At 41.7% G+C, this 7,072-nt stretch overlaps 1 protein-coding gene across 1 annotated transcript in view; it reads left to right on the top strand.

Annotated features, from left to right (window-relative positions):
- Positions 1 to 680: 680 nt before the first annotated feature.
- LOC117515972 (zinc finger protein 469) overlaps positions 681 to 7,072 on the top strand; it is a 158,265-nt gene continuing 151,873 nt past the window's right edge. Inside the window, exon 1 of the mRNA XM_034176808.1 lies at positions 681 to 793. The gene's annotated coding sequence lies outside the window, so the exon portion shown is untranslated. The remainder of the gene's footprint in view (positions 794 to 7,072) is intronic.

Raw genomic sequence — 7,072 nt, 5'->3', positions numbered from 1 at the left:
TCTGAAACATCAGTCAGGCATCCACAAAGCTACATGTGCATTTCTCTGAATCAGCTTTTAAATGCCTTCAGTAGTCTCAGTTAACCAGGTAGCTGGAACACAACTGCCGGGAACCTCCATAAGGAATCCTCCTTTGTTGTGTTGTCGCGAGCTGCCCTGCACACACGCACGTCCCCAGACTTTAATAATAGCAAGTGTTTATGTCTTGCCATCCAGAATGACACACAATTTAGAAAAAGGTGTGTGATTTTCTTCGTGAGAAAAATGATGGAAGGGTGGGGAAGGACTTGGACAAATTTAGACTAGATGAGAGAGTGGGAGAGCTCCAGAAAACCATTTTGGGAGTAAAGGTGGAATAAAAGTGAGAATGTAAGAAGAATTCAGAGTGAGCATGATTGGTGGAACTCCAGCATAGCGAAAGTTGGAAAACTTCACTGTTTCTTGGAAAGAGGTGAAGATGGGGGGGGGGGGGTGCATGGTAAGAAGAATTTACTGTTGTGTGGAGGGAGGAAGTAGTGGTTTAAAAAAAAAAGTGAATTTTGGTAGAGCAAAGTGTTCTAATCTTTTCTCCCATGAGGGCGTTTTTTTTTTTTTTTGGAAGCCTCTCTTCATTACCCTGGGCAGGATTCATTTATCCCTCTATCCCTCCCTCCTGCTTTTCCCTCTGCCTAACTCTCTGCAGTAGAGCGTCGGAGGCATGCGATGACTGCAGGTTGAGAAGTGAGTGAAAGGCAGAGAGATCAAGGAGAGGACGCCTCACACTTTGGACTTTGGATTCTGCGCAGCCTGAAAGGTGAAGAGGAATGTGTTTCTCTGTCCAGAGCACTCATGGTGCATCTGCATGTGTGCATGCGTTTGTGTGTATCTGTGTAAATATGTATGTCATTGAGTGTCATCGTGTGCCTGTTTGAATTAGAGCACTGAGCAAAAGCGGATACCTGCAGTGATTCTTTGAGCAGAAAGTTTTCTTTGAATCAGGCTCCATGAAGGCTGCTATTCATATTTTGACATATAAACCCTCCTCGTGTCAGCCGTTAGACTTTCTAGCCCTTGTGGAAGATTTACCTTCCTGAGATCGCAGTTTGGTGAGCGTATGAATCACTCTGTGAAGTTGCAGCAATGTGAATGCTGCCGCACGAGGTTGTGCATGATTATATCTGCACATGTGTTTGTTTCTCTTTGATTTTGGTTAGATTTGCTCCTGGAGCTTTGCCGGTGTTGGACACACAGTGAAGGACACTGAGACTGTAGACAATCAAGACCTCATCTGGACACAATATGTGCAGCCGCCACGTTTTGCTGTCATCATTTAAATGTGCTGCAATTTTTGTTTAAGGGATTTTTATTTGCAGTATATTAGATGCATAATAGATGCACAAAATAATAAATGCACAAAAACAACAGCAGCACTCTGATATCTGAATAATTTGTAAAATGCATTCAGATATCGGAGTGCTGGTGTTGTTTTTGTGACATAGGTATGAGCATTGCTGTGCCTGTAATGTAACATAATCAAATAACATTTGCACAGTCAGCCATCACTGGCTGTCATTCTGTCTCACCTGAATCCCTCATGTCTCTGAGAGAGAGAGAGAGATTGTGCTCCATATTGTTTCCCTGCAGCCGAGCATGCCGCAAAGAGGTTGCAAGGTGTAGCTGAGGGACCCAAGGGTGGAGCTCAGGTAGCAGATAGAGAGAGGTCACTGTAGGAGGTGAGGCCAGGTACTGGAATGTTTCAGATTCCTCAGCTGTGCTGGAGTGAATACACCCAGCCCCCAAACACCCACTCAGCAATCACGTCTGTTCCCTTGCCTGACACCAGGCACTTCACTTCTTCTCCCCTCCCTCCCTCCCTACCCCCACCATTTCCTCTCTGCCCCGCTTGTGGAACCTGCTCAGTCATGCCAGTGTGCCTTTGTGTGCCAGCCTAACTACCACTCGTTTAAATGGTGGAAAATCATCCTCACCTCTACCAGGTGTGTCATTCCCCCTGTGAATGATATGTTGTATCCTGCAAGAGTGTCTTAACGAAGAGGTTAAAAAAAAGAAACTCACCAGGGGACACTCTGGTTTTAACTTGTTGAATTTATACAGCGCTGAAAACCACAAACTGAACAGCTGTCAATGTCTCGATATTGTGGAGAAGGATTTTCATATAAGAAAACAGATCACAGCTAGGCTCGAGTCTCACGTGTCTTCTGGAAAACTGGAGCTGAAATTTCTTCTTAAATAAAATTCTTTTCTGTAATTTATGTGGTCTGAAAATTGAGCAACTGTGAATAAAAATTCCTAAATGTGTAATGCAATAGTTTAATTAAAACCCTTGAATTATGACTAAGGGCCTGACTAACTAAAGGTTTGTGTGCATAACAACATGCAAACATCACTGCATTTGCAAATACACCTGCATGGTAATATACCAACAGTGAGCAACAAGGATTGCATCTGTCAAAGGTGCAAAATAATGCATATTGTCAATTTAGGGCATTTGGTGCCCTATGCATAATTTAATAGCAAATTTAATAAAATTTGATTTAATAAATGTGCAATTTGGAGTCTGTCCACATGAGAGTGCAAACCTCTGGGAGGGAACATGCAAATAGGTAAAAGGTTTGCAAACGCAACATGATTTATCAAAGTCAAAAGGAATTTTAGCACGTGCTGATTGCATCTGTATGTTGCATCTTTGAAAGCTTGCCGTTAATTGATAGCAGTTGACAGACTGCTGTTCAGGCAAGCAGACCACTGCCTCCTCATACACAGAATAAGGAAAAATCCTTTATTGTAAACGTTGGGCATATTAAAAGATTTGTAACGGTTATTCTTTATTAAGGATAAGTGTGAATCAGAGTACATTTTGGTGCAACTCGTGATAATAACAATTTTGGATTTGTCACGCTGTGTCACACAAATAAACACACACACAGATCTCGGGGTCAATGTGGGATGATGCGTCTGTGTGCACTGTGTGCATGTGTGTTCCGCTGGTGAAACACACACAAACAACTGTGTACATGATGCGCACAGAGCTGTGCATGCTGTTGGCACACATCAAGTTGTTTGTGCATTCCACCACTGTGCACAGATGCCTGTGCCTCATCTCTGTCAGACTCCAGGTTGGGTGCACAGCATCTATTGGGATGATGCATGCATGTTTGTACACACTGCATGTGCATTCTGCTGCATGCGTTACTATGCACATCAATAACAAATCAATTAAATATATTGCTATTCACGTACAAGCTTGTCTTCTATATATATTAGATCTGTTTAATGAAGTGCCTTGTATTTGCATCCGTTACCTTAAGTGGCTGATTTATTTATTTATTTATGTATTTTGCACTTACCGCTATTAACACATACAAACTCCTCATTTACATACTGCTGGGTACGTCACATTACCGTCCACTATCAACTCTGTATTTATGCTTTGTAAATCACTCACAAAACTGTCTCTACCCTAGCTCGCAAAAGTTTAGATTGCCCACGCAATTTATTGCTTGTTATCTGGGATCTTATTAAATCAGGTTCTGATAGTTTGCACAACATGGTCACGTTAAATGTTATCTTTCAGTTCCATTGTAGTGGCGTACTGAAATGAAATTACAAAAATCATCACTGTCCAAATAGAAACATCTACAAACGTCTCTATACTCATACACTGCCATCTTGAATTTTAATATCCGCACATTCACCCAGTTATCCACTGCAAGCTTCACATTTGCATAACTGCTGCATTGCATGTTGATTCTTATTTTGATATCTGTGTTAAGGGCCCCTTCACACATAGTATAAATAAGTACAACTCAGGACGACTCACGGCGGAACAGCTCATATGAGCGAACCACAAAAACATCAAGCAACTGCTCGCACAGCTGCTGTGAAAATAAAAAAATACATGCCACCCACGAGATTCAAAACTGCACTTTCCAAAAGCTCTGATTGCCAGTCAGAAACTTTCCCACTGAGCTACCATCGCTGTCCTATAAAAGGTGCGGGAAAATGCCTGATATCAAGAAGGACATGGACGTATTTAAAAAAAATAAAACCACACACCATATAAAAACACTGCATTTCATTGAGTCTCTCTTATCAAGCAGGCAATACAAATATGATCCGTCTGTTCCTTTGTAGGTGACCCATGGTCACAGACATACAGTCATGAAATGACATGAATGAGAAGCAGGGGGCTCTTATCATGTCCACATCTGCTGGTGGCATGTCCAGCCGGCCCTGCGAGAGTGTCCTGCCCGACATGCGTGTCTTGTGGACACCACATCGCAGGACAGACGCTACGTCATGTGGAACAGAGCTCATGTGGGTGACGTGACATTCAGATCGCCCACTGCGTGCTATGATCTGACGGTCTGGATCACCTGGGGTAGCCTGTCAATGTGCACTGCATGCGTGCGCTCACTGCAGCCCATTGCAACATCGATATATGTTTTTATGTATGTCCACATGATGACAGTAAGCAGACACACGTGCGTCGCAGTGGACAGTTGTTAGTTCATGTCCGTCTAAACACAGTATGGGTTCTCCTGCTGTGACGTTGAGAACCACAGATCTCCACAGTTGCTCCGGTCAGCGGACACACCCCCTGTCAGTTCAGCACACACTAACGGCACTGTGTCTGTTTGCAAAGCCACACTCATGAGGCACTTCGACAAATTTCACATCCATCTTGACAGTGATCGTCTGCTGACTGTTGTTGTGTTAACAGTGCAAATGGCCACACATTTTCTGTGTTTCATGCAAGCGGTGTTAGATGTTCGTACGTGTCACCTGGAGTTTGGCCGACACCTGCCACAAGAGGGTTTGATGAGCTCTCACAGCACACACTCTGTCTTTCAGCCGCTGATGTGAGCAAATAGTTGCAGCAACAGGTGTACGAGGCGTTAGAGGCAGCTACAATTTTACACGTATTGCATATGATTCCTGCTTCATGTGCACTTCATGCGCAATTTGACCAAATTTGCACTATGTGTGAAGGGTGTGAAGGGGCCCTGACAGATTAAACTGTGCAGACCACCAACATGAAGGATGCATCCAAGAAATGTCCCAGATGCATGTATTGCATTGTGTAGTGCAACGCTCTAGAGAATAGACCCAGTTCCTGTTTTTTCATGTGTGCTGCATGTTGCGAACAGACAGTCATTTTGACATCATACTAGCAACATTAAATAACACCTTACCTGGGCTTTTATAACAGGGATAAAGCATACAGACATAAAAAATAGTTTTCTAAAACCATTTCAGTGACTGAAAAAAGTCACATGATTGCTGTCCCATTATAAGAAGTTACTTCCTGCTTTTCACTTTTGTAACTGCTCCTCAGCTAAACCCACACAGAACTCTGTGACTCACAAAATCTGAATTATAAAAATAATTGACTAAAATAAACATTGATGGTGAGTTTGTAGGTATTAATGTGTGCTTTCAGGCAGGTATTGTCGAGTGGACTGCCATATCGGCTAAATATGCCAGTTAAAAATATGTGCGTGCACACACACACACACACACCTGTACATGCACAAACGCACATTCACACAAGAAAAGGCCAAACTTTGCACGGCCACAGAAGACACAGAATATGAATAAAACTATGGCTTTGCCCGTGGGGATCCACGGGCTCTAGATTGGGTAGTGTTTATAAAATAGGTAGCTGGCATTTTTCAAGGGTGGTAATAAATTAAGCAATGAGTTGGAATGGCATGTGAGTCCAGAAGGTTTTTAGAACCTTAGACCTTTGACCTCAACAGTTTTATGAAGAAGAGCTCAACCCTTTTATTTCCTGTTAATTATGTAATTTTTTTTTAACATTAATTTACTATCTTAATGTATTTAGAATTTTTTGCATTCTTTATCATGTACACACTATAGTTATTATTACTATTATTATTATTATTATTATTTTATTTTATTGTTACTTCTATTTTGTCATTTGATTTTTAAATGGACCACAACTGAAATAAGTGTTTTCACTTTCTTGTGCATTCAGGTATTTTTTAACATATTTACAATTATATTATGTACTTACATTGAACGTACTAAATGAAATCATGCACACACGGTTTCAATATGTAGATGATTTATCGCCCCCTGCTGGATTGGTGTGTGGGTCCAGAATGCAAATATTAATGTTCATTATTCAGTGTTGTTAGCTAATATCCATAGTTTCTCTAAAAATATTACTCCTATCAACCTTCCATTTTGGCGATGTTCATCTTTGACCCAAATACATAAGCACACCAAACGGCAAATGTCAGCTCTCCCCAGTTTGTCCGTGGTTGAAACTGAACACACGCATGCACACTTTTTTTTACACATCCACAAACAAATACGTGGCAGCAGACATCAAACTCACAATCCTTCTCACAAATGGTAATGGCAACATAACATGTAACTAAACTGACTTAAACCAATTGAACTACAAAAACACAACAAATCAATAACACTAACAACACTGTTAAGCTAACATGAACCACAATAACAACATCTAAAACCCCAAAACCCAGAAATCCCATGGTGCATTGCAGCACAACGCCAATTGTTCGCTATTGTTAGATAAAAGTAAGTCCCTTCGGCTGCTCCCTTGTTTGCACTCGGGGTCACCACAGCAAATCCGTTTTACGCCGGATGCCCTTCCTGATGCAACTCCACGTTACATGGAGAAATGTGGCAGGGGTGGGATTTAAGCTCGGAACCTTCTGAACAGAAACCAAGTGCATTAACCACTTGGCCACCACCCCTGCTATTGACTAGATAATATCACTAATTTTCCAAACATATTAGTCCTATCAACTTTCCATTTTCACAGTATTCATTCTTGACCCAAAATATATAAACATACCAAACGGCAAATGTCAGCTCATGCCATTTTCCTCGTCATCAAAGCCATACACACAAACGCATACACGTACACAGAGGCCATTTGCCTATTATAATATAGATTCATTATTAAAGAACAATGATGAGGAAAGATGGAGCAGCAACGCGACACAAATTCAGCTGAAACGCTGCTGGATGTAAATACACACAAGCGCAACTGCTGCACTTGTGTGACATGACG

The sequence above is a fragment of the Thalassophryne amazonica genome, chromosome 8, assembly GCF_902500255.1.
Source record: "Thalassophryne amazonica chromosome 8, fThaAma1.1, whole genome shotgun sequence".
Classification (NCBI taxonomy): domain Eukaryota; kingdom Metazoa; phylum Chordata; class Actinopteri; order Batrachoidiformes; family Batrachoididae; genus Thalassophryne; species Thalassophryne amazonica.
The sequence above is the reverse complement of the archived record's forward strand: the minus strand, read 5'-3'. Positions and strand labels throughout refer to the sequence as shown.